Here is a 26369-nt window from a genome sequence, read left to right as displayed (position 1 = left end):
AAAAAAAAAAAAAAAAAAAAAAAAAATTACTTTGAGGTCTCTTCCTTACATGTGTATTGTTATACCTTACTGAGAACCCTAAGCTGAAAGTATATCATAATTTACTAATATTATACTACCTAGTTTTTTCACAGCTTTCTCTTGATACAGGTTAAACTAAGAAGAGTCAGAAAGAAGAGGGAGAAGAGTTGATAGTGAATTGGTCAGATTTTCCATTACTGGGACAAAATATTTAACACCTGACACTTAAAGGAGGAGGGGCTTATTTTAGCTCCAGGTTTCAGATCATGGTCTTCAGTGGGCTCCAAGGCAGAAACATCATGGCAGGAGGACACTGTGGTAGGAAGCTGCTCAACACAAGCATCTAAGAAGCAGAGTACAAGGGAACAGTGCCCGAGAGGAAGGAGCCAGGGTTGTGATATAATTTCCAAGGTCACGCTCCTTGCCCCACACAGATACACCCAGAAGTGTGCTTCACCGATCTAGGCAATCTCTCAAACCAATCAAATTGAAAATTATGATTAGCAATCAAAAATCATGAAAATTTGGGAGGGGTTATTCTTAATGGAAAGATTTATCTTTGAGAGATTTCTCTACAAGTAAGCTGAATTAGTAAGTTGCAGTAGAGTGGCTTTGTATAAAGTTTTAGGGCTGTTGATTCAACACTTTGGCTAGAGAAATACTAATTTATAGTTGGTCAAGCAAGGCTTAAGCAAACCTTTTGATGAATGTCTAGTTAGCCAAAAGGTCTATAACTTGGCAACAGTAATGAGTTGCTGTTTTCTTTCTTTCCTTTTTTTTTTTTTCAATGATCATGTACTCTGTGAGTACAGCAAATCTGTGTGCTTTCTGTGGCCATGAATCCACATGTATTGAAGTAAGATTAGAAGGAGCCAAGCAAATATCAGTGGATAAAGTGTCCAGTACTTGAGGCAGACTCCAGAAAGAAGGGAAAGGCCTGGAGAATCTCAGGACAGCAACAAAAAGGCAGAGAAAAACACTCCAATAGCATGGCTCTTCCGTCCTTCTGTAGGTGATACTCTTTCATGCTCCCTACTGACTCCTCCTAACCTGACAAGTCTGGAGTCCAGAGATGCCTTTCCCATCAGGGCACAGCTAAGCATAGACTGGTAGATGGCAAGTTTAAACAGAAGCAGATTTGACACAGCAAAATACGTTGAGACAAAAAGAAACTGAGGCTCACAAATCCAAGGAGTACCTTATTTGAGAAGGTACAGATGTAAGAAATCAGGAAAAAGCAAAGATCAGGTGGACTGAATCTGTTCACACCTACCCAATGATTGAAATAACACCATTATGGGGCCGGGAATTCGGCTCAGGGATTCCGCCGCCTTCCTTGCAAGCACAAGGACCCGAGTTCAATCCCTGGTACCAAAACTAAAATAACATGACATCATTACTAGTCTCAAAAGTACCACAAATATTGATTGATTGGTTAAAATGGAATTTTAAATTTTAATGCTATATACTTAAGATAATGTTTCTAGGTGGTTAGAGGAGATGAATAAAAGCCAGGCCTACTGGGGTCTGTTCCCAGTTTGGGGACTTGGAAGGTTTTTCAGTTTCACTCAACTTCTCAGGTCAAAGGAATCAAGTAGAAGAGATGTTCAAGTAAACATGTGGTGTTTCTCTGTGAGTAGCAAACTTACTCCAGTTATTTATTTTAGATCTGTAAAAATGTTCTCATCTCTCTCTAGCTTTAGGGGGTCTAGGGATTTAGCTCAGTGGTGCTGCCACCTGCCTTGCAAACGTAAGGTCCCAAGTTCAATCCCCAGTACCAAAAGAAAAAAAAAAGAAAATCAAACCCAGCAGCTCTGGGGTATGTGTCACCATATACAAACTGAGACCGATTAGAGAAAATTTCTGTGTATTTCAGTTTAGGACAATAGCTTCCTCCTGGTTCCCTAAAATTTTTAAGAATTCTTCTAGATATATTTTGAGTTGTTCCCTAATTGCCAGTGAATTTAAAAAAAAAAATGCTTTAGGACACATTTACTACTGATAAAAGGCCTCATCAGAAGATGATTTTTAAAAATGACTCATTGCAGATTTAAAGTAGAATTTTTAAAAATTCCCCTGCATTGTTTACACATGTTCAAAGATTGTGGTACTTCATTCTCTCCATAGTTTTGGTCTTTTCTCTGCAAGCATGTGTTCTTTCAACAAAATTTATCATTCATGGCATCTACTGGTGTGTTAGACCTGGAAATCTAGTCCAAGACACTGGACTGTTCAGACAGCTGCACTTTGTTTTGCTGCATTTCGAAGGAAGGACTACTGTGGTTCGTCATCCAGATACATTATGCATGGAAGAATTTGCATTAGAACTCTTGACGCTGCTTCTCTTTTAGAAATGGAGATCTAGAAGTGAAGTAATGCAGCTTAGGTAAGCTTAAATGGTTAACGTTTTGCCCTTTTCAGATGTCCTTACTATCTACCTTTCGCTAAGTCAGGAATTTTAAAATATTTGCTTCTAGTATTAAACACTTGGGACTTCCAGGGTTTATCAGGATGTGCTAGAGACACTTAAGCTATTCATGGGACATGCAGAATATGCAATACACAGCACTAGGGCTATTTAAAGTAAAATATAAATTATGGAATGAAATATTATATCCTTTTGTCAAATAATTCATTATCTCCTTGGAGAAAAATTGTAAGTAAATAAAGCAATTTCAGAGTGACTGTTGGCATCATTTAAACACATACAAAATAAGGTAGTATGGTCTCAGTACTGTGGAGAAATGCTAAAAACAGAAGTAAGAAGAAATCAGAAAGGGTTGGGTTCGATTTTGATGGTTTCATGGAACTTGAGTTTAGACCTGGACTTTGGTGGTTAGGGAGAAAGGAGAGGCACTGCAGCAGAATTAAGTCCAGTCACGGATTACCTACTAATATGCACAACATGAAATGGATTTGGGCCATGAACGTCTACTTTAACTGTATTTGAAATTATTTTTAGGGTTATTTTTTCTTGTATTAGTTAAGACTCAGTTTCGTGTAATAGAAATCAACTTGAGGTAGCTAAAGTAACGAAAAAATGAAAAGAAAGGAAAAAAACTTTTTTTTACATGAACAGTGGGAAACCCAAGGAATTCTAAGGGGTCTGAGGAGACTTTAAGAAACCCAAAATTGCTCTCACTGTAACAGTGAGATCATTTGCCAGAATCCCCTCACTCCTTGCCAATGCTTTTTGCACATTTATCCGCTTATTCTTGCATGTTTTTCTTTTCTCCATCTTTCTAGACTATTTCCTCAGCTTCCTGATCTGTGAGGCAGAGAACATGAACCAAGTATTCACATTGTCCTTCCCTAGCTGAGAATGAGATTTAAATGTCTTGTTTCCCTTTGAAATTGACAAGGAAGGGGCTCTGCTAGATTTAGCTGATGCTTGCCCCTGCATAGATAAAATGAGTCTGCTGGGCATTGCTGCGGTGTATAAAGAGGACTGTTGAAAACATGCTCCTGTGAATAGTTGGATGGGAGTAAAGGATGAATGCTAGAAAAAGATGATGGATATCCCAACAAGTCCACTCTACTTATGTATCAGAAATCTCATTCTTTTCCATTCTCATTCACATACTCCACTGGAATAGTACTTGTGACAGCTGTGAAATATTTTCTGAATTGCATTGTTCTAATGAATTATTAGGAAGACTAGATACATAGTCTCCCAGTCTTAGGACGGCACATCCTGAGCCTACACTGTGGCAGTAAAGCAAGTTAAACTACCCTGGGCTCTGGAATTGGAGAGTGAAAGGTGAGGTTTGTGACAGCACCTCACAGTAGGGCTTTCTCTCTCATATTCTTTTACCTTGACTGAAAATATATTTACCATTTGATCAAGTCAAGTTGATTTACATCAAATTGATTTTCTTAAAAGATTCTAGATAAAAAGGAGAAAATAAAGCCCACCCCTAGAGAGAAATTAAAAAGCCCTTGTGTAAGATAAGATTCAGAATATGTTCAATATTCCACTCGCATACATTTTATTTTGGAGTTTGTTCCTGATTTATAGCAAAATTACCTTTTAAAAAATGAGAACGAAGGTGAGATGTAATTTTTCATTTGCATAAATCTTTTTCTTGGCAAGTCCACCATGGTTTTGAATATTTTTATCGACTTTGTAAGATTTTTGAACCAAATTGACATAGTTACAAGTTGTGCTATGATGACTTCTTTGCTACTACTGTAATAACAGAAAATCTGTTGAACAGTTTGTTATATCCTCTCAATAGATATCACATGAATTCACATTGTCACTATGCCAGGAAGGCCATAGGAAATGTACTTAAATGTCTAGAATTGTGGACGATGGGTAAAACTAATGTCTGAAAATCAAGCTAGCAATAAACAGAGCTCAAAAGCCATAAGTCACTGCTCTACCTTGAGCATTGAGCTTCTCTGGACTCTGTACACGTAAGTCACTCATACCCCAAAATATCAGAAAATAGTTTACTTATGCTAACTTCTGTGTTGAGAGCTATCTTGAGTTAGTGTCATATGGTGCCACATAAAAAAATAATTCAGCATCAAGACATTATTTTATTTTGACATGCTGGAGATCACACCCAGGACTTTGCTCTTATGCTCCACCACTAAGCTATACCCAGGCCCCAAGATATAATTTAATTTTCCTCATGACAGAGAACATTAAGATTTATTATAATATTGCTTATTTCTCCTATCACAGGAGTAATAAAATGATAAAATTGCATGATGGAGATATGGTTGATGCTGTATTTCAACAAAGAAGATAACCAGAAAGAGGAGGCTGTCAATTAATAGACTGGAAAAAAAAGTATGCTGTGAATTATGTATGCCATAAAAATAAACCCTTGCAAATAGAATCTACTGATCAACATCTTCATTCAAGGTGAGATAGATTAGTTTCCAGCTTATCTCACCCAGCATCTAAGCAAGTGTAGATCATCAAGTGTAGGCCCCACAGAGAATACTGACACTTACTCAGGATGGCTATTTGAGCAGGCTAGAATATTAAAGGAGCAGCTCTCAAAGCTCTCCAAGTATAAGGTGTTATGCAGACATTCTCCATGACTGCGTGAAACTAAGAAAAGGCAAAACAAGAAGAAAAAGCAGCTCAGGCTTCAAACTGAGACCTGATAACCGTGTACTAATCTGGAAGAATGAGAATGGACAGCAAGGATATGAACTCAGAGAGGAAGAGATTATGTAAGGAATAAGCCCAAGAAAGAAAGCTCCCTGTTGGAATACACTCACCATCTACTTGGTCACTGAAGTCCCAATGCTTACAATGATTCCTGGCGCGTTATAGACTCTCAATGAATACTTGTTGAATAACAAATGGTTGACTGAATAACGGAATGAATGAAAGGTGAATGTGTACAATTCATTGCACAAAATAGATGTCCCTTTTACATCAGCTTTGGTGTGAGCTGCATAAAATGGCTTTCAAAGACACCTGGCTATTCCAGAGCAGAAATATGCAAGGGTTTATGTGAGAAGTTATGCTGTGTGAAAGGACTTTCTCTTCATATTTCATCATAATTATTATCTCCCTTATTATTATAGTAACTTAACTCCCCTGCAGAGTGAAATCTGTCTCCAACATTGTTCTCTGCTACTTGTGTATGCTGTTTTAAGAAATTTTTCAAAAATAATACCAAGCTGCAGGCCATGGTTGTGAATGCCTGTAATCCCAGCATTTGGGAGGCTGAGGCAGGAGGATTGCTGTGAGTTCAAGACCAGCCTGGGCTACATAGTGAGTTCCAGGTCAGTCTCAACTACATAGTGAGATCCTGTCTCAAAAAAAATGAAATATTATAATAATAATATCAAGCAAAATATATAATAAATGTACCATCCCATTAAACATATTTCTTGAAGCATACTAGTTTCCCTTTACTATTTTTTCTAAATTGGGAAACTGCCCTACTAGTAAGATCAGACTCCTCTCCCTAACATTTGACTGTCTCCACCCTTACCCTGTCCAACCCAATTAACTCAGCTTGTGTCCTTCCACGTATAAACCACCCCAATTAAACTGACTTCTTTTGCATCCATCATGCACAATTTCATTTGCCAGATTTGGTTGTATTTACCCCCATACCTCAATACCATTTCTCTTTCCTATTAGTTGCTATTTTTCATTTTCAAGCCCTAACTCCTGCTTGGTGTTTCGTAAAACTCTGTCCAGTCATTTTTCAGAGTTTCTGCTGTGTTGTTTTCAGAGCCCAGCTCGTGTTTCCATTATTCCATGTGACTTCTTTCAAGGTTGGCATTTAATACATATGTATTGATTGGGGATTTTTTTCCTCACTGTGATTTTAGTGTGCCAATGTTTATTTTCAAAGTAGTATTTAAAAGCCTCTGTAGTCTCAAACATTAGCTAGACAGCCATGTGTAGGTGATGTGTCACACATTTTACACGTTGACATTATGCAATTTTCTCGACATGTGAAGGAATAGCATATGAACTGGACTTTGGCCAAGGAGTTTTACTTATTTCCATGTAGAAAATTATTTCTAAATTTCTTAAACTTTGTATTTTTCCTTGATTTCTGTTTCAGCCAAAGCATTAGTCTGGTAGTCACACCAGATCAGAACTAAAAGTCTTTGCTCTCAGTTTATGAACTTCATAACGACTTTTTCAGAGGCAACATCTAGCTATAAGAAAAACTTCACAGACAGCTGCCATGGATGTTGCACAAGTGACAGCTGGTTATCCTGAGTCAAAACCACTGTAGAGCCCTGCACTGATTTTCTTTTCTGTAGCTTTCTCTTACTCCATAGCTGTCTTTCTGATAAGCTCTAAGTCATTCCTCTAATAATGATGGCTTTTAATTAAAAAGCATTTTCTATGTCAAATGTGGTCCTATGCCAGCAACTTAACATTCATAGCACCTCACTGATAAAAGATGATTAATATTTATAACATAATTTATTGAGAATGTACACTTCTGGCAGAGTAACATATACCAGAACAGTCCTGCCATTAGCAACTGAACTCTGGGCTAAATAAAAAACACAACTGCCTGGGTTACTAAAGAGCAACAAAAAGTTGGCAGAATATGGGTATAATATGATCCTTGAAAAAGGGAAGCTGGATGAGAAATCTGTTTACCTGCTTCTCTTTTTAGGGCAAGCCCTAGACTAGGTAGCCTAAAAGCTCTAGAGGTTTTGTTTGTTTGTTTTGTTACCAGGGATCGAACTCAGGACCTTGCACTTGCGACGCAGGGGGAGGAACCACTGAGCTAAATTCCTGGCCCAAGCTCTAGAGTTTAATAAGGACCAATAATCTTTCTGTGCTGAGAAGCTGAGAGATCAGTGTTCAGAGCATATGAAAACTGAGGGAAGAATTCTGCAAAGGAAGTAATCACGAATGGGAGGAGAACCTCAGATCTGTACCTTAGCTGTGTTCAGATTCTTCCCTACATTCTGAACTGCACAATTGGGAAGGCTACATCTATGGCAGGGGTCAAATGTGTGAGACTTAGAACTACACAGAGATTTCTGCATCTTCCTCCAGTCCTGCAGAGACAGAATTTAACATTCAAGTCCTACCAAGTCAGTAGGGGTTAGTGAACATCTTGGACTTTTCACTAAAACCCCAGAGGGCCACACCTTAGAATGAGAATCACATCCCAGAACAAAGATCAAAACTGAAATAAATGAACACTAATAAAATGCCAAACTAAAATCAGATAGTGACAGGCTCAAGGTAATCCACTAGTATTTAACTGCTTGCTTAAAAAAAAATTCTCACTACTCTTCAAAGGAAACTGCAGAATACAAAGTCTTGTTTGTGTATCATCATTTACAATTGCAGTGTAAATGTCTTTTGCAAAAATTACTAAATATTGAAAAAACAGAAAATTGTGACCCATAGTAAAGAATAAGATCTTTATAAAAAGACCTACAGACCTCTCAGATGTTGAAAATGGTAGTTGGAGGCATTAAAATAACTATAACAGTGTTAGGGATTTAGCTCAGTGGCACTGCGCCTGCCTCACGAGTGCAAGTTCCTGAGTTCAATCCCCAGTACCAGAAAAAACAAACAAACAAAACATATTAAAAGAACTTCTAGAAGATGGAGGAGATAGATAGGTGACTTCAGAAGAGATATGGAAAATCGAAAAATAAATAAATCATGTATTTATAATTTAAAAGCACAATATCTGAAGCTTGAAAAGCATTGTCGGGACCAGATCTAACAATGTAAAATAAAGAAGTAGTTAACTTGAAGAAGGTTCAATAGAAATTATTGAAAATTAAGCAGGCAGAAATATAATTTTAAAAGTGATCAGAATTCTATAAATTATGTTATTATCAAGTGGTCAAAAATTCATGTACTTCAAGTCCCATAAGAAGAGAGAAATGAGGGTGAAAAAATACTGAAAGGAATATTGAACATTTTTTTCCAAAATTTGACAACAAACATCAAAACACAGATCCAAAAGCTCATCAAATATAAAATATAAAATACACTGAACACATTCACTAAAAACCAAAGATAAAGTCTTAAAAACAGCCAAAGGGGGAGAAAAAGACAACAAAAAGAATACATTTGGTTCATTTTCAGAAACAAAAAAAGCTGAAAAGTGACATTATCAGTATTGAAATTTTAAATATCCTTCAAAAATGAAGATAAAATAAGGAAAATTTCCAATAAGCAAAATAAAGGTAATTTCTTGCCAGAAAATTCATCCCATAAAAGAAGGCTAAAAGGAGTTACTCAGGCTGAAAAAAAAAAATAAAACATCAGATAGAAATTTAAAACTACAGGATAAAATGAAAGATACATAAAATATAAATATACAGATAAGTATAAAAGGTTATTTTTCCATTTTTTCCAACTGTCTAGCACAAAGTTGACTGTTCAAAGCAAAAATAATAACAACTCTTCGGAGGTTATAGTTTATTGAAAATTTCTATCAGACACTGTTATGGTTCAGATCTGGAGTGTCCCTCAAAGGCTCCTGTGCTGAAGGTTGGGTCCCCAGTGCCACAGTGTTCAGAGGTGGGGCTTTGGGGAAGTGAATGAATCATGAAGATTGTGACCTCGTCAATGGATCGACTCACTGATGCATTCATAATTTGATGAGCAAGTGGAAGGGGATGGAAATTTAGGCATTGGGTCCTCATTGAAGGGAGTAGGTCTTTGGTGGTACACTCTTAAGGATGGCATATCTCGTCCCTGGCCATTCCCCCTTTCTTTCTGTCTTTCTCTCTCATTCTCACTTTGCTTCCTGGCTACCATGAAGGGAGGAGCCTCCTTTGCCACCTGCCCTCAGTGTCGTGATGTTCGGACCTCAAGGAATGGAGCTAATGGACCTTGGACCAAAACCCCTGACATCCTGAGGAAAGATGAGTCTATCCTCTTTGTAGGTGGTCTACATCAGGTGTTTTGTCACAGCAATGGAAAGTTAACATAGGCATTGGTCCAACTGTTTTGCAAACATTAATTCATATAATCCTTGCAAGAAGAGGAGAAAATGCAGAAGTGTCTAGGAGCACGTCTGTAGTGGTTAAAACATGAGTTTTGGAATTACAAAGACCTGGACTCCGTTCCTGTCTTTTCATTTATCAGTTGATGTTCTTGGCAAATTTATTTAATGATTTAAACATTAATTTCCTTGTCTGATGCATACACACAATAGTATTTCTTAAATTGTAAAAATCAAAAGAAATAATTTATACAAAGAAAATCATCTCAAACATGGGCATCTTATAGGATAGCCACACACATTAGTATAGAGATGGTGTAAGGTACTGGTTACCTCTGGCAGTGACTGTTAAAGCCAGACGGTTCTAGGTAACCAATGCCCCATACCATCTTTGTCTCCTAGAGGGCAACTCTAAACCATGAAAAATGTAAAAAGAAACTCAAATTCCCTCCCTATCCGGGACTTGAGAACATAGAAAATGCAAATGTTTCTGCCAAGTTGAGGAAGAAAAAAAGCATCTGCTACTTTCTTTGATAGAAGACATCTGTCTTGAAAATTGCTAAACTCGAGGGTGGAAATATTTATTTTAAATACCTTTAGATCCTCCAGATTCCAACTCATACAGCCTTTTATGGTTTTGTTACAGCAGCACATTTTCTCTACCAATAAAAACAAACAAGTCATCAACAAAGACATGCATCTTGGAACACGAGCGACTGTATCAAGCGTTTGAAATTGTGCAGCAGAAGTATTTTTCTTGTTCTGGCTAGTTATGTCGTCAATCTGATGCCCCAGTGAAACTCCTATTATGATTTACACATGATTATTTTGCTTTCTTTTTGGCTTTTTAAAAGGGTCAGAGCAGCAAGAAAGCTTCCTGTCTGTGAAAATGCTAATCTCTATCTAGCATTCACTAAATTATAGTAGATACTACTGAATTTTATAGATGCTACTAAAATTTTATTTATGTTTTAGTAGTTGTGGGACTTTAAAATTCAGTTCAGTTCCAGGCCTTTAAATAATGAAGGCATTATTAGTTCGTTCATTTGTTGAGTGAAAAATTTTAGCAAGCCTCTGCCACATGCCAGGAACTGTGTAAGGCATTATGGGATGTACACAAAGAACAGCCATCCAGGAGCGGCAATCCGGAGAAAGTCTGAAAGTGGTACTTTGTGTTCAGTGTGATGTTTATTGTGGCAGAAAGATTAGGGGTAAAGGAAATTGAAGGATAGAGAATAATTCTGGAATGGTGACTTCAGGTGAATTCACAGTGAATTGAGTCTGAAAGGATGCAGACAAGTTAATCAGGTCTTCGTAAAAAGAAAATTAAGAAACACAGTCTAAAACACTAAGACCTGTAAGGAGCACAAATGGAGTACTATTTTGAAAGCTAAATTATATTAAGTATCAAACATACCAGTCTTAAAATTTAGCATGTTCTGGAGGCTTAATTGACTAGAATCTTATATAAATAAATAAGATAAAAATAATATTGATGTGTTCAAAGTATAATTTCTGTCTATATGACTTCCAATATTTAAAAGAAATGGAGTACATCATAGATTTTAGAATCAAGTCAGTTACACACATTTTATGAGATTAAATAAACAACTTTAGGTAAGTAGAGATAACCAGAATTAATGACATAAGTCAATCAGCAGACAAACTTGTCACATATCTCTTGGTTTTGTTTAGCTTAGCTTAGGAGGTACTTTCTGGTTTTACTTTGGCACAAGTTATAAAATAGTTGTATGTCCTTTCTATTTTTGTTGAATTTGTTTCTCTCACAGATGTTTCAGCAACAGCCTCTGACAGGCATTGTTTTAGCTTAATGTGATTTCTTGAAGATTCATCTAAAGTATGAAAACTTTGCTTTGACACAAATTAGTAAGTGATACTTATTTGGATTTAAATAAATGAAAACAACCCTGAGATTCCACTTTACCCCAGAGAAAATGGCTGCTATCAAGAAATCAACCAATAACAAATTGTGGTGGGGCTGTGGGGAGAAAGGAACCCTTCTTCATTGTTGGTGGGAATGCAGACTGGTGCAACCACTGTGCAAATCAATATGGAGATACTTCAAGCAACTAGGATTAGAAGTTGGATTTAACCCAACTATTTCTCTGCTGGGTATCTTCCCAAAAGATTTAAAAGATTCCTACCAGCAACATACACTCACACATGTTTATACTGGCATAGTTTGTAATTGCTAAAATTTGAAAAGAGCCCAATTGCCCATCAACTGGAGACTGGATAAAAGTGTGGTGGTGGGTGTGTGTGTGTGTGTGTGTGTGTGTGTGTGTGTGTGTGTGTGCTTTAATAAAATGGTGTCTTACTCAGCCATAAAGAATGAGAAACTAGAGATATTTATACCTAAGTGGATGTACATTGGGGCCATGCTCTTTTTTTTGTTTGTATGTTTGTTTGTTTGGTTTGTTTTTTGAGACAGGGTCTCACTATGTAGTTGAGACTGACCTGGAACTCACTATGTAGCCCAGACTGGTCTCGAACTCACAGTGATCCTCCTGCCTCAGCCTCCCGAGTGTTGGGATTATAGGCATGTGCCACCATGCCCAGCTGGGGCCATACTCTTAAATGAAATTAATAAGTGACACATGTGTAAATACCAGATAGTTTCTTTGGTGTGAAAACTAAAAGTGTAAATAAGGATCAAAGTGTATAATTGATATTGTGTAATAGGAAGAAGAGATCTAAAAGAGTAGAGGAAGTGGGAAGGGTAGGGAAAGGTAAGAAATGAAAAGAGAAAACCTGAAAAGGAAAAACATGGAAACAAAGTCTTTGTAAATGTGGGGGGGGTGAAGGGAGGGCTGGGGCATGGGGAAAGATAAGAACCAAGATAAGTCATGTAAAGGTACAAGATCCCGATGATGAATGTAACTGTATTGTATACCTAAAATGTACCAACAAACAATAAAGGAAAAAAATAAATAAATGATGATTTGTCATTTAAAAAAAACCATGACTTGTACATCAACATGCTTTAACCTGTCAACTCTTTGAAATCACTAATAATGTCAAACTCTATGCTCTAGAGTAGGAGGGCTTTAGTAACAGAACAATCTAAAAAGACCATTTTTCTACTTTAGCCCATCAATGGATCTCCTAGTGAGTATAATGTTTCTCCTATGATAACTGTTATGGTTTGGATTTGAAATGTTCCTCAGAGACTCACGTTGTAGGCTGAGTCCCATGCAGCGATGTTTACATGTGGGTCTGGGGAAATGTTTGGATCACGAGGGCTGACTTCATCAGTGACTTAATCCACTGATAGGTTCATAATTTGATGAGCAACTAGAAAGTGACAGAAACTTAGGAGATGGGAGATAGCTGAAGTGAGTGGGTTCTCATGGCCATGCTCTTGGGCCTATATCTTGTCCCCAACACTACCCCTTCCTACTCCTCTTCCTTCTTCCTCTCCCCCTTCCTTTTTCTCTTTCTTCCTTCCTTTCTCCTTTCTGGTTGCTATGTGGTGACCAGATTTCCTCCATCACATAAAATTTCTGTTTCACCATAGACCAAACATTATGGTACCAGCTGGCCATGGCTTAAACTTCTGAAACCATGAGTCAAAATAAACCTTTCTTCTTTAAGTTGTTTTATTGAGATATCACAGAGACAGAAAAATGACTAATGCAATAACATTCTGGATGTTTTTGTTTGTTTTTTCTGGCAGGGCTGGAACTCAAACCTAGAGACTTGTGCATGCTAGGCAAACACTCTGCCACTAATCTATACCCCTGCCACTGAATAGTTTCTTGTGTTTTATTGTTTTTGTTTCTTAGGGTAGAATGAGAAAGAAAGAGAAAGCAATGTCTTGGTGCTTCTTGCTGTTGTTGTTTTTGTTTTGTCCCTTCTAAAGGAACTGGAAAGCCTGAATTACTGAATTGGTACTATGTGAAAATCTGAACGTTTTACTCAACTCTTGTTGCTGTGAACAAGAATGCAAAAACTCAAGGCATTAAGGATCACTTAGCATTCTGGGTCATCCAGAGTGGAGTGCACTTAGGGTGAAACCTATGATGAATGGGTCCTCCTTGCCATTTTTTTTCAACCACTAAAGAAAAAAATCAAGCAACTTCCTGGGATTAGAGTTAAATGCTAGATAACAATTCAACAGAGGGTTGAAAATTGGTAGGCAGATCACAGCAAATTCAGGCTGCCTCTGGCTCACACCTGTGGTAGGAGACTCTTCACACTTCTTGTCTGTTTCTCAGCAAAAGAGGAAGTGTTAGGCTAGACTGTAAATTCTGATGACTTGAACGAACACCCGCCTCTTCAGACATCTTTTCAATCATGTGATCAACCCTAAAATAGACCCTCTAATGCAGGACAAGAACACCTTATGACCTCTCTCTTTCCTATCTCTTTTAGTCCACACTTTGATTTGAGGAGCTCCGGGAAAAACGTTGTCTTGACATATTTTCATTTCTAAGAAGACTTACTGACCTTTGAAGTACATCTAATTAGTTGTCTTATTTACTATCAAACTTTATTCTCTACTTCAGTTAATTTTTACTAAAGCTAACATCTTTAAAATGTATGTTCAAGTGTCTAGAAATGTATTAAGCAGTTGGATGCAGTCTTACAAATATAATGGGTAATAGTAATAATGATTGGTCTGCAAAGGAAAATGTGAAATAATTTGAATTTGGTCTGAGTATAACTGTCTGATGTTAGCAATTGGAATATCTTTGGGACAAACCTATTATGAGGATGTTCTGCCAAGATAAAGGAAGGAGGAAATAAGCACCACACCCCAGTAGGACTATATAGAGGTTTTTGAAAACACTTTTAAAAATAGCTTGTCTGATGATAGAATAAACTGACCTTAAAGAATATTTCCTAATCTTTCTGCCATGAGGTGTTAGTTTCCAAATTTACAGGCCATCATTCTTATACTAGTCCCAATTCCCTCTTCTAAGACTTCCCAAATTCTGCTCCCAGCTCTGCAGTGGAGGGAAGGATGTTTTCCATGCTTTCCACCCAAGGTGATTGGAATCAGGATCACAATTATATAAAGAACACCAATCTTTGCTTTTCTACTTCTTGCAAAAGTATAGAAAAATGTGTCTTATTTGGGGCTTATGATGTTTCTTCAGTACACTATTATCACTGTGACAAGAAGAGATTGTTCTTTCTGAAGAAGCACCACTTATAATTTTGAAGTGATTTGCCAGTTAAAGTCACAATTATATTCTCTAAATTTCCAGAGAATCTGAACTGATAATAACCCATCTTTTAATATATTTGAATCACAAATAAAGGGCAAAGGAAAAATTGGTTTCTGAACTTTACCAGTTTCCAATGATTGATAGATATGGACCAAAAATATATTCTGAAATTCTAGAAGATCTCTGCCTTAGACTATTTGGGATGCTATACAAAAATACCATAGACTAACTAGTTCAAAGAACAGAATTCTATTTCTCTGTTCCAGGGTCTGAGAAATTGCAGGCCAAGACGCTGGCATCTTTGATGTGGTCCTATTTCGTGGTTAATAGACAGGACCTACTTACATGAAGAGTAAGGAAACACTTTGATCTCTTAAGCCCCTTACAAGACCCACAAGGTCACCACCTGAGTGACCTAACCACTTCCTGAAAATCACATTGGTGATTGGGTTTCAACATATAAATTTTGGGGAGATACAGATTTTTAGACCATAGAAACCTCCAAGCATTTCTACGTACTATTCTAACAGATCTGAAAGTACTAGGTAGTTTGAATGACTGCTGGAGAAGTCACACAAAGTCACACATGTATTCTTTAATAAAAATTTATTACAATTCTCTATGAATAGAATGAGAAGAGATATATCACACAGTTTTAATAAGATGAGAGAGATGTGGGAGAAAGTGATAAATATTTTTAAGTAAAAATGAAAGTCTATCTTATCTAGTGGGCCTTAATAGTAACTCATTACTACACAGGAGCCTGTTTTACATACCTGAACCCAGCATCTAGATCAACACAGAGCCTTTTTTGTGGTGAATTTGTGTGTGCATTCACTTAATAGATGCTTTGAACACACATTCTGTTTAGCTATGTGTGTGTTTAGCTGTGTGGCTTCTCTAGAAATAAGAACTACAGAGATGCCTCATAATAATAACTTTAAAATCTATCAAAATTGTACAGTAAATAATAATAAGACTTCTAGTATAACACAGTACAAAGCCTCAGATACTGCTTCAACTTTCGTAAGTTAATGCTTTATAGAAATAAATACATTAATCAAAAAATAATTTAGAGATAGAGTATTATTACATCAATCATCTAGAAGAGAAAATTAATTTTGCATATGAAATAAACAGGCTCTAGGGCCAGGGATTTAGCTCAGTGGTTCTGGCGCCTGCCTCGCAAGCACAAGGGCAAATTTGATTTGAAGAGAAAATTAATTTTGCATATGAAATAAACAGGCTCTAGGGCCAGGGATTTAGCTCAGTGGTTCTGGCGCCTGCCTCGCAAGCACAAGGGCCCAAATTTGATTCCCGGTACCAAAAAGAAAAGAAAGAAACAGGTTCTAACTCAGCTTCTTGTTCATAGGTGTAAGGGCTAAAAACAGTTTCAAAGCAGGGTAAGTTCTAGAGTTCCAAAAGCTGTAGCATAGCATAATAATGGATTCATGCAATATTCTTTTCCCAATATTGTAAAATTATTTGAAACATATCATATTATTTTCTACTGAGCCTAATATAGATGTCTGTGATTTTTTTTTTTTGGTTATACATTCACTGATGAGGATTATTCATGTGGCAATCTTTATGTTGCCACATCAACAATTTTGTTTGTGCAATGTGTAGGTGTTGCAGGACCTCAAAAGACAAGCAAAAATACAGTCTTTTACATCTAGACCTAAAACAAACACAAGACAGGCCAGCCCTGGAAAAGATTGCAACAGGAATAGACACCTTAGAAGCGAAATTTTTTTTTAATAGAAGCTGAATTTTGGATAAGATTTCTGCATTTGAACCTAAAGGAACAGGACACTGAGCTATAGTAGAGTCTTGGAGACTGGATGAGGGGGGTCCCATTTTGCTCAAATTTAGTATTTTGGAAACTTAGATCCACTTATATTTATCAAAAACTTTGCGCCCCGCCTAGCATGGTAATCAATGCTTCTTTAGTAGCCTTATGTCATTTTGCATGGAAAATATACATGAGGGCCAAGTTATTCTGAAATCACTTTGCAATACATTTACAACATCATCAGTATGAATTTGAACACATGGAGATTAGATGTACAAAATGTTTGTCCCATTTAATATCTAGTTATATATGGGTTCTTGAATTCATTGGCACAATAACTTGGTTCCCCAGATTACTTCTGTGGCCCACTGTTTAGTACATGTGCTGCCAAAGTGAGCACCGTGGCCCACTGTTTAAAAACTACTTATATGAGGTAGAACAGCAAATGGTGAGATGTTCTCACTGTAGAAGGATGCTGAATGAAAGTTTGTACAATTTGTTCTTAACTAGGGAGAAGGCATTGAAAGTATGCAAGCACTTAGTGATAGAATCCTGAATATTGTTTAAGAAAATTACTTCAGTTTGTTGTTAGTCTCCTCCACAGGCTTGATCAAAGAGCATGTCTGTTTTACTCACTACTGGACACAATGCTGACCAGAGTGCCTGGATCATAACAGGTGCTTGATAAATAAATATTTGTTCAATAAACAAAGACAAACGAATGCACCCAATTGTGAGGGTAGAGTTTTAAATAATATAGGGTAGCTTAAAATGCAAGTGATAAACCAAGGAAACTGAGGATAAGAAGATCAGGTTTTGGGCAGTACAGGGTCTGTTATGGTTTTTCTAGGGAATTCTTGTCTAGAGACAGGAATAAGGGCCTTTAATTGGGGCTAAACAAAAATTCATTGATAAAGAAGGTGGAGACTGCAGGATTATTTCAGAAGTTGTGACCGTTACTTTAGAGAATTCTTGACATTATCTGGTAAAGTTGATGTATATCTGCTTCCTCAGCTTACTTCCGGAGGCTGACAGGCAAGAATCCCAGTAACAAAGACAGCAGAGCCAGTTTTAGTAGTGAAGTTATTGTTGTGATGTATAATCAATGGCATTGTGTTTATGCTAACCAGTGTGTCATTACCATTCACCAGATTTGTGTTCCTAGGAACAGTTTCCACAGCAATCGGGGCCTGTTACTTGTTATCTAAATAGAAGTCAGGGAGATGGGTGGCTGTGGTGGTTGCGTATAGCTGTCTGGAAGACACAAAGTAACTGAAACTGGTTATCAAGTCAGATAGCCATCTTAGGAGATTAAACAAGCAGGGCTGCATTCCATTTTAGGAAAAGATTATTTTTCAGTCCACTATAACAATTCAAAACTTTGTGATTGAGTAAACAACATCAGTCCTGTGTGGAAGGCTGTTATAATGCTGTTTGGTTAAACATTTGGAAAAACAAACATAGCAGGTAGACTAGAAACCTGTTCCACAGACAACAGATTTATTTTTGTTAGAAAAGATATAATATATTATAATTATAGGTCTTTAGTTATCCCAGAGAAAACTTGAGATGGGAATGGGAAATTAAACAATCTCCAAGTCTTTTTTAAAGGAGAGACAAGTGTAGTGAACACCAGGAATTTGGATTCAGACAGTGATCCTATTTCATCCCAATATGACATCTTTATCAAGTTCCTGAACCACATTCTCTTCACCTGTAAAATGGGGCTAATGGAACATTATAGAGTTTCTTTAAAATAATGATTAAAGATAATATATAATAATGGCTATTATTATTTCTGCTTACTCAGAGCCTGGTATATTGCTCATTAGTTATTACTGCTGTTTATATTTACTGTACAAAAACACATTCCAATCCAGTAAATCTGTTTCTAGAGGCTTCCAAACATTTCACAATGATCAAAACAAGAAAACATACAGATTTATTTAAAATACAGGTCTTAAAAAGCCTCGCCAAAAAGAGGTATATTCTTATGAATACTCGATGATTTTCTTTAGCTATCCATTCCTGAATCTTATGGAGAGAGTAGGGGAGGGAGAGGGCAAGGGAGAGGGAGAGGGAGAGGGAGAGGGAGAGAGGGAGAGATATTTATTTAAAATACAGGTCTTAAAAAGCCTCGCCAAAAAGAGGTATATTCTTATGAATACTCGATGATTTTCTTTAGCTATCCATTCCTGAATCTTATGGAGAGAGTAGGGGAGGGAGAGGGCAAGGGAGAGGGAGAGGGAGAGGGAGAGGGAGAGGGAGAGAGAGAGGGTGAGAAAAGCGGGGAGAGAGAGATTTCGCCTTAGCTAGTCTTCAACTAATTGAGAGAAAGTCAGATCAAAGAATTAGATATAGCATCTGTGATCCCCTACTTCTTTGAGATAGCAGAGCATTTAAAAGGGATCTATCTAAATAAACAATCTCAAAACATTTACATTTAATTAGGATAATATCCCTACCTGATAGTTTAAAATCTTTCTCTTAAACAGTGTGATCTTATGACCTGATTTGCTTGGGCACTTACAGAGTATCCTGTTTTTCTGGTGTAATTAAGTAGTAGATTTTACCATCCCTTCACTTTCAAAGTATACTGGCTTGGACAATAAATATAGCAGCCACTCTACCTACACAAAGCATTTTACATTTACCTTGTCCTGTGAACACAGTTTAGATGCAATGCAACGGAGATAATGAATATTTTACATGCAATCTGAGTACATTACATAGATTGCCACCTGATGTGAAATATTTTCATTGAAAGTTTTCAAGTTAAGATTTTATAAATGGGTCATCTTATGGTTTGGATCTGAAATATCCCCCAAAGATTTGTGTGTTGCGGGCTTTGTTCCCAGCTGGTGGCGCTATTGGAAAGTGATGAAAACTTCAAGAGACGGGATCCAGGCAGAGGAAATAGGTGCCTTAAAGGGCAAATTGGGAACCCAGCCCCTCCCTCTCTATCCCACCCCATTTTCCCCTTTCTCTTTGCCTTTTGCTTACCATGACTGGTGGAATTTTCCTTGAACGCCTACTTCCATTCTCACTACCTGTCCAAAACCCACTAGACCAAGCAACCATGGACTGAAACCCCTGAAATCTTGAGCAAAAACAAATATTTCCTCCTTTAAATTGTTTACTCTCATGTGTTCTGTTACAGCTACCAAAAGCAGGCATAATATAGCAAATAGGCCATAATATAGCCAAATGAATAAACAAAGCAGGAGAAAAAGATTTAGAGAAAACCCAAAGTACATGGAAACCCATGTCAGGGCCACGGATGAGCAGGGTCCCTGGTGCATAGAGTTACTGAGAGGCTGGGTCACTGGTGCCAGTGCAGTATGGAGAACACGGGCACCGAGTGTGTCTGTGCCATGCCTTGCACGCTTTGGAAACTCCTTTCAAAATTGTTAAGACAGGGCTGGGGATTTAGCTCAGTGGTTCTGGCGCCTGCTTCGCAAGTGTAAGGACCCAAGTTCAATCCCCGGTACCAGGAAAAAAAAAAACTGTAACACAAACAACTTATTTTGGTTGACTATGAAGTCATTTTTAGTTTCTAAATATTATGCCTCCCCCACCCTGAGAGTTCATCATTTAACTCATTTTGAACATCTGATTCTGATATTCTTTATTCTGAGATGAATTCATTTCATGGAATTAAAGAATAATGTGAAATGAACAATAACCAGTGTCTAGACTTTCTCTTGTCTCCCATCACATTGCTCCCTTCCTTCTCCCTCGGAAGAGGACTTGTACAATTTATAATATTTCCAAGAGAGAGACAGAAATTTGCATTTTGCTTTCTACCAATGAAAAAGCAAAATTCCTGATTTAATTCTAGTTTATGAAGTTCAAATCTATTACTATTGTAGCCCAGGTAAGTTATGGAAATAATGAAGTTAATTTAAACATTTTTAGTTTATGAAGTATAAATATATTACTTTGTTATGATGTCACTATATCATTTTAATGAGAGCTTCAATCATTGGGCTTTTTATACTATTTACTTATTTAATCGACTGAACTTATTACCCACTAAGAAAAACAGAATGAATATCTTGTCACAGATGGCTGTGAATGACAAATACTAGAATGAAGATTGTTTTAAGTCTCATGGGTCCTAGGAAATTGTGGTCATAAAATAATTGTGAATCATAGATATGTTTACTTCATAGACTTGTCATAAATAAATTTTCATGAATAAAAACTGTCATTTCTGTTTAAATAATCTTCAGCTGGAAGCTCTCTAGTAATCCAGAGACCTTTTCTCCTTAGTCTACTAATGTTTTCTATTATTGAGTATCCAAGAGGCTTGTGCCTACCTTTAAAGATGACTTTGGAGGGCCTTTCTGAGCATTTCATCCAAAGAAGGAAGTCACTATGGAAAGGATTTTTAGACTTCTCTACATAAGAATGAAATCTTCTATAGGAAAACCCCCACTCTAAATAAAGTCTAGAAAGTTGGTATGAAATACACGATGGCCAAAGGGCTAATACTCTTAATTCTGCATAAGCTCTTGTGGGTTTTTTTCATTATGACATTTTATAATACAGAACGATGAGGCTCATTTTGGGAGATGTATACAACATTTAACATATTTTGATCACTTTGCATCCTATTATTTTCCTTACCCTGCTAATCCCCTCCCCCTCAAAAAGTTTACCCATTAGTTCCCTGTCATTTTCCCCCTATTTTTTTTATCTATTCTTTTTGTTTGTGTGCTTATTTATTAATCTTTTAACTTTCTCAAATAAGAGAAACCATGTGATAATTTAACTTTCTGAGTCTGGTTCACTCTACTTAGCCTAAATGGCCTCTAGTTCTATCCACTTCCTTCTAAATGACATAATTTCATTCTTCTTTATGGCCGAATTGTTTCTTTATCCATTTACCTGTTGATGAGCTGTTTTCACAGCTTAACTATCATGAATCACGCTGTTGTAAACATGAGTATTTGTGCATTGCTATCATATGCTGTCTTTAATTCTTTTGGAAATATACCCAGAATGGTACCAAATGGTATTTTTATATTTAGTTTTTCACGAGTCATTAAAAAAAAAATCTCCCATAGGAAAAATGGGCAAAGGAAGACTGGGGGGTGCAACTCAGTGGTAGAGTGTTTGCCCAGCACACCTAAAGCCCGGGGTTCAATCCTGAGTGCTGCAAAAAGAAAAGGAAAGAAGAAAAGGAAAGGGGAAAGACAAAGGTTTAAGAAAAAGAGTTTATATTATAAAATTTACCAATATGAAAAGATATTCAACCTCATCAGTAATCAAATAAACTTAAATTAATATTGAAAATAGGGTAGGGTATTTTCCCTTAGTAGGTTGAAAAAGGATTTTGAGAGTAATAATACCTGTACTACAAGGAAGAGTGAGACAAGTCACTCTCACACAGTGTTGCTGAATGTAAGTTGTTAAGGTCTTCCTGGAGAAAAATATAGTAATATGTATTAAAAGTTTCAGCAGTGCTTAAATTATTTGATAGGAAAATTTCTGTGCTAAGGATTACTCCTTAGGAATGGACTGGAGGTCAGCACAAGATATGACAAAGATATTTACCCTCAGGATATTCACCGCTTGGTGAAAATTATCAATACTAAATTAATTATATAAAGAGTGCATTTTTATATATATAGAAGTCTTTGTTCATTAAGGATGCAAACATATTTAGTGACATATAAAAAGTGTATATACATATATATATATATATATATACACGCATATATATATACTTGAAAAAACTAGTTAATTATCACATTATGACAGGTGTAGTGGCGCACACCTGTAATCCCAGCACTTGGGAGGTTGAAACAGGAGGATCGCTGTGAGTTCAAGACCAGCCTGGGCTACCTAGTGAGTTCCAGGTCAGTCTCAACTACGCAAGGCCCTGTCTCAAAAAACCAAAAATATTCCCTGCTTTTTAAAGAAAGATATACAACAATCATCTTTCAGTGATGGACTTATTAGTTTTTGTTTTGTTTTGTTTTGTTTTGGTACAGGGAATCAAACTTGGGTCCTTGTGCTTGCGAGAGAGGCGCTGGAACCACTGAACTAAATCCCCAGCCTATTGGGTATATTTATTTTCTCTTTTATATGTGTCTATATCTTCTAAATTGTTAACAATTAGAATGAAAACATTCTTTAATTTTCCCATTAGGAAGGGGGAAATGTCATGGTAATTTCTAATTTTCACGTAGGTAGATGCAAAATGTATTTCTCTGTTCAGAAAACAGTCATTTATATACATTAAAGAAAATCTTAACAGACAGTGTGCACTGTTCCTGAAACTCTTAAGACAATGATGATGGGAAATTTCTGCAGATGGAGGAGCTATGTGTCTCTGTAAAGAGAAAAGCAATTCCAAATTAGGTGACACCTATGTCATGATATAAAATCACTTCATGGACAGGAAATTCATTTGGAAGGGAGACTTACTTTTTTTTTCCTTCTGTGCTGGGGATTAACTGAGGGCCTCACACATGCCAGGCAAGCTCTCTACTACCGAGCAATACCCTTAGCCTTGGAGGGGGACTTTCTCCACCTCATATTGTTGCCATTGTGTGTCAGGTTGGTGCCTCTTGATTTTTTTTTCCCCCTCGGCCCAGTTTCTTCTCACTCACCAGAGCAAAGTAGGCCAGTTCTAGAAAACCAGGAGAAAGAGTAACTGGAGGGGATTGGGAAAGAAGGGAATGGTGACAACCATAGAAAACCTTCCAGACCACAGCCTGGAGAACAATGTCATAAGCCCATAAATTTGGTGCTAATTTTATCCGTGGAAAATCATGAAAATGAGCCTAAATGCCTCTCCTCCTGTTCCATGTACAAATATTTAAGTAAAAATTTAACTGGGGGGGGCAAATAAATACATGCAGTTAGCTAAGTCCCTCACAAAGGGGCCTTCAGAGTTTTTACTCAGCACCAGAGCTTAACTCCTGACTTTTCTACTGAAATGACTCATGAAAAAAGCTAAATATGTTTTCTTAAGAAGCAAGTTAATGTGTCAGAAAAATATGATTGTCCTAATCCAGTTTAACTTTTAACCTCAATAAATAAGCAAAAGAAGTTTGCAACCTGAACCTTCTTAGCAGTGAATGTTTCTTTTCCTTCTTGCTCCTGAAGAGTTTTTCTTTTTTATCCTGGGGATAAAGAGAATATAATTCATCAAAATTTCAACCCTACATGAATCTGGATACCCCCTAAAAAAGGTGAACTAGTGAGAGAAACCATGCAATCCACTTGCACAAATATTTCTTATAAAAGAAGCAGGCACCCATCTAAATTCAACATGGGGCTGATAGAGAAATACTGCACAGTAAGATCGGCCCTTTCCTTTCCCTTGCCTGGCCTCCATGTCACGCCCCCACCCACCCGCCAAATGTTTTGTTTCAGAAATTTAACAGTTTGTGCTACTGGGCTGCAGAACTCCAGCCCAATGTATCAAAATGTTCTGTGACTATTTGAACTATGTGATCTTTCCAGTAATGTTCTGTAAGTCAACCTCCTTGCTTCTGGGAGCACGCTCACCTGCTACGCCCTGCAGGAATGTTCTGCACATCGGCCTCTCTGCTTCCGGAATGCTCTGTAACTCCGCCCCTCCGCTTCAGTGAGCATGCTCACCTACTGTGTGTATCCCCATGTCAGGAGCGGCTCGGTTCTGATACATTGTTCAGACTCCCAGTATGATGTCATAAAGATTTTTCTTACCCACCGATGTAATAAAGGATTTTCTCCACCTCTCTCTGAGTGACCATCGGATTCTCAAGTCTTCAAACTGGGAGAGCTGTGACCCAGAGCTGCCACACTGATCTGTAAAGCTAAGCTGTACCTTCTGAGCTGGGGCACTTAGCTACGACACTGAAGTGGAACACTCAGTCAGCTAGGCCTCCGAGCTGTAACACTTGGCTGTAGCACCTGGCTGCTCCGCTCTGCTACGAAAGGGAGAGAGCAAAGGACTATCACAGAGCCTCTCTGTAAGATCTTCTCTCTGGAGAGCAGAGCGGAAGGGATCCGGACACAGAGCTCCCCCTGTGTTGCCCAGTTACACAACAATGAAAGTCCCTTCACTGCTGTGGGACCCGAGAAACGGGCGAAACAAATGACTTCATTTGTGCCTCACAGAGTAGTTCTGAAAGTTGTTTGTAATATACAACTAAATAGAAGTGGGGGTTAAAAAGGGTGCAAGCCAACATGTGTAATATGATCCTATCTTTTAAAAAAAACAGCAGAAACGCAGTAATAAAGTAGAAACAAATATGTAAGATAAAACAAGAAATGAAACCCAACACAAGGCATATTGACTGCAGTTTTTATGTCCTCCTTACAGGCCCTTTGTTAGTATGATATTGCAAGTATGTCTTCTTCTAATCTGTGACTTGAGTTTTTACTTTCACAAGAGTGCCTTTTGATGAATGAGTACTAATTTAAATGTAAATCTATTGTATTCCCCTTTAGACTAGTACTATTTCTGCACTATTTCAAGAAATTTGTGCTACACCAAGACATGAAGCTGTCAATGGTTTACTTCTGACGTTTACCTTTTTGTATCAAGCCATCAACCTCTGGACTAAAGCAAGTCCTGTTCTCAGGGCAAAGCACAGAGGAGCCACATCTTGCTGCCTTGCTATAAAATAGAACTTTCTTGCAGAAAGTCAAAGAAAAGCCTTGGAGATCTGTGTTCTACTTTTCTTTTATAGACAGTAACCTGTATATCCCTGAAAAGTTGATTCCTTTTATCTTCCTACTAGGGTCTCTGAATCTCACCAGGAAATTCTCTGTTTGGTTGACCTTTTGTCTAAGTTGTTCTTTACTCTCTTCAAGAAACTACAACTGTCTCCATTCCCACCCCACTTAATCCTCCAAACAAGGTGCTGGATGTCCTGTGATGTATATAATCTGGAGAACCTTTTTAAAGAGCAAAATTCAATATGCCTGGGGAAATACCTGTAAGTACAAATGAAGAAATAATTGTATGTCAAACGTACAGTGCTGCTACAAGTGGCCAGTGCAAGTGAGGAGTTTCTGCCCTCAGATCACAGTGGTGCCTGCAGTATGTTTCAGCCTTCTCAGAGGGAGGGTTTTTTTGTCCTCATACATCTCTATGAATAGCAGCCCGAGCTTGAGGAGCGCTACCATTTTATTTGTATATTTTTTCTTTATTCATTAAGTTTATTGGTACATTTTAGGTATATATTATGGTCACATTCATCACTGGGAATTTGTACCTGTACATGACATATCTGGGTTCCTGTTTCTCCCCATTCCCCTTCCCCTCCCTATTTACAAAAACTTTGTTTCAGTTTTTTTTCCCTTCTTTTCTCATTTTTTTTCTAGACTCCCCACTCCCTTCCTATTTTGGTCCTTTTCTGCCTATTTCACATTATCTATTATACATTTTGGTCCTCATTTACACTTTCAGTTTCTCACATCAGAGAAACTATTTGGTATTTGCACACGTGTCCTATTTATTTCACTTAAGAGTATGGCCTGCCTCAGTGTGTATCCATTTAGTCATAAATGTCTCTAGATTCTCATTCTTTATGGCTGAGTAGTACTCCATTTTATTTTTAAAAACAACAGCAACAAAAAATCTTCTTCATCCCGTCTCCAGTTGATGGGAATTTGGGCTGTTTCCAATTTTTAGCTCTTACAAACTGTGTCACTATAAACATAAGTGCACGTATATCACTGTGGTATGGTTGTTTTAATTCTTTTGGGAAGATACCCAGTGGTGGAATAGTGGAGTCAAATGGGACAGCACTACTATTTTAAAGACATTTCTTTTCCTTCCTCCACCAAAAACCCCATTCCCTTGACACATTACAGATTAAACACTCACTTTTTCTCCTACATTTTATTACTCACATCCCTTTATATATTAAGCTTTTTGGCTCACTTAGGACTTCTCTTCAACTACCCCTGCCACCTAAC

At 37.3% G+C, this 26369-nt stretch overlaps 1 long non-coding RNA gene across 2 annotated transcripts in view; it reads right to left on the bottom strand.

The window, feature by feature from the left end:
• LOC104861025 overlaps nt 1–24119 on the bottom strand; it is a 33738-nt gene extending 9619 nt beyond the window's left edge. For both annotated transcript variants that reach the window (XR_779886.2, XR_779885.2), the window contains exons 1-4: nt 23967–24119; nt 23514–23578; nt 22878–23082; nt 10044–10108 (exon numbers count right to left, since the gene is read on the bottom strand). This is a non-coding gene — a long non-coding RNA (uncharacterized LOC104861025). The remainder of the gene's footprint in view (nt 1–10043; nt 10109–22877; nt 23083–23513; nt 23579–23966) is intronic.
• Between the last annotated feature and the right edge of the window lie 2250 nt (nt 24120–26369).

This window comes from Fukomys damarensis, unplaced genomic scaffold, assembly GCF_012274545.1.
Source record: "Fukomys damarensis isolate Sample0158 unplaced genomic scaffold, DMR_v1.0_HiC HiC_scaffold_6, whole genome shotgun sequence".
NCBI lineage: Eukaryota > Metazoa > Chordata > Mammalia > Rodentia > Bathyergidae > Fukomys > Fukomys damarensis.
This window is presented reverse-complemented; position numbering and strand designations above follow the sequence as displayed.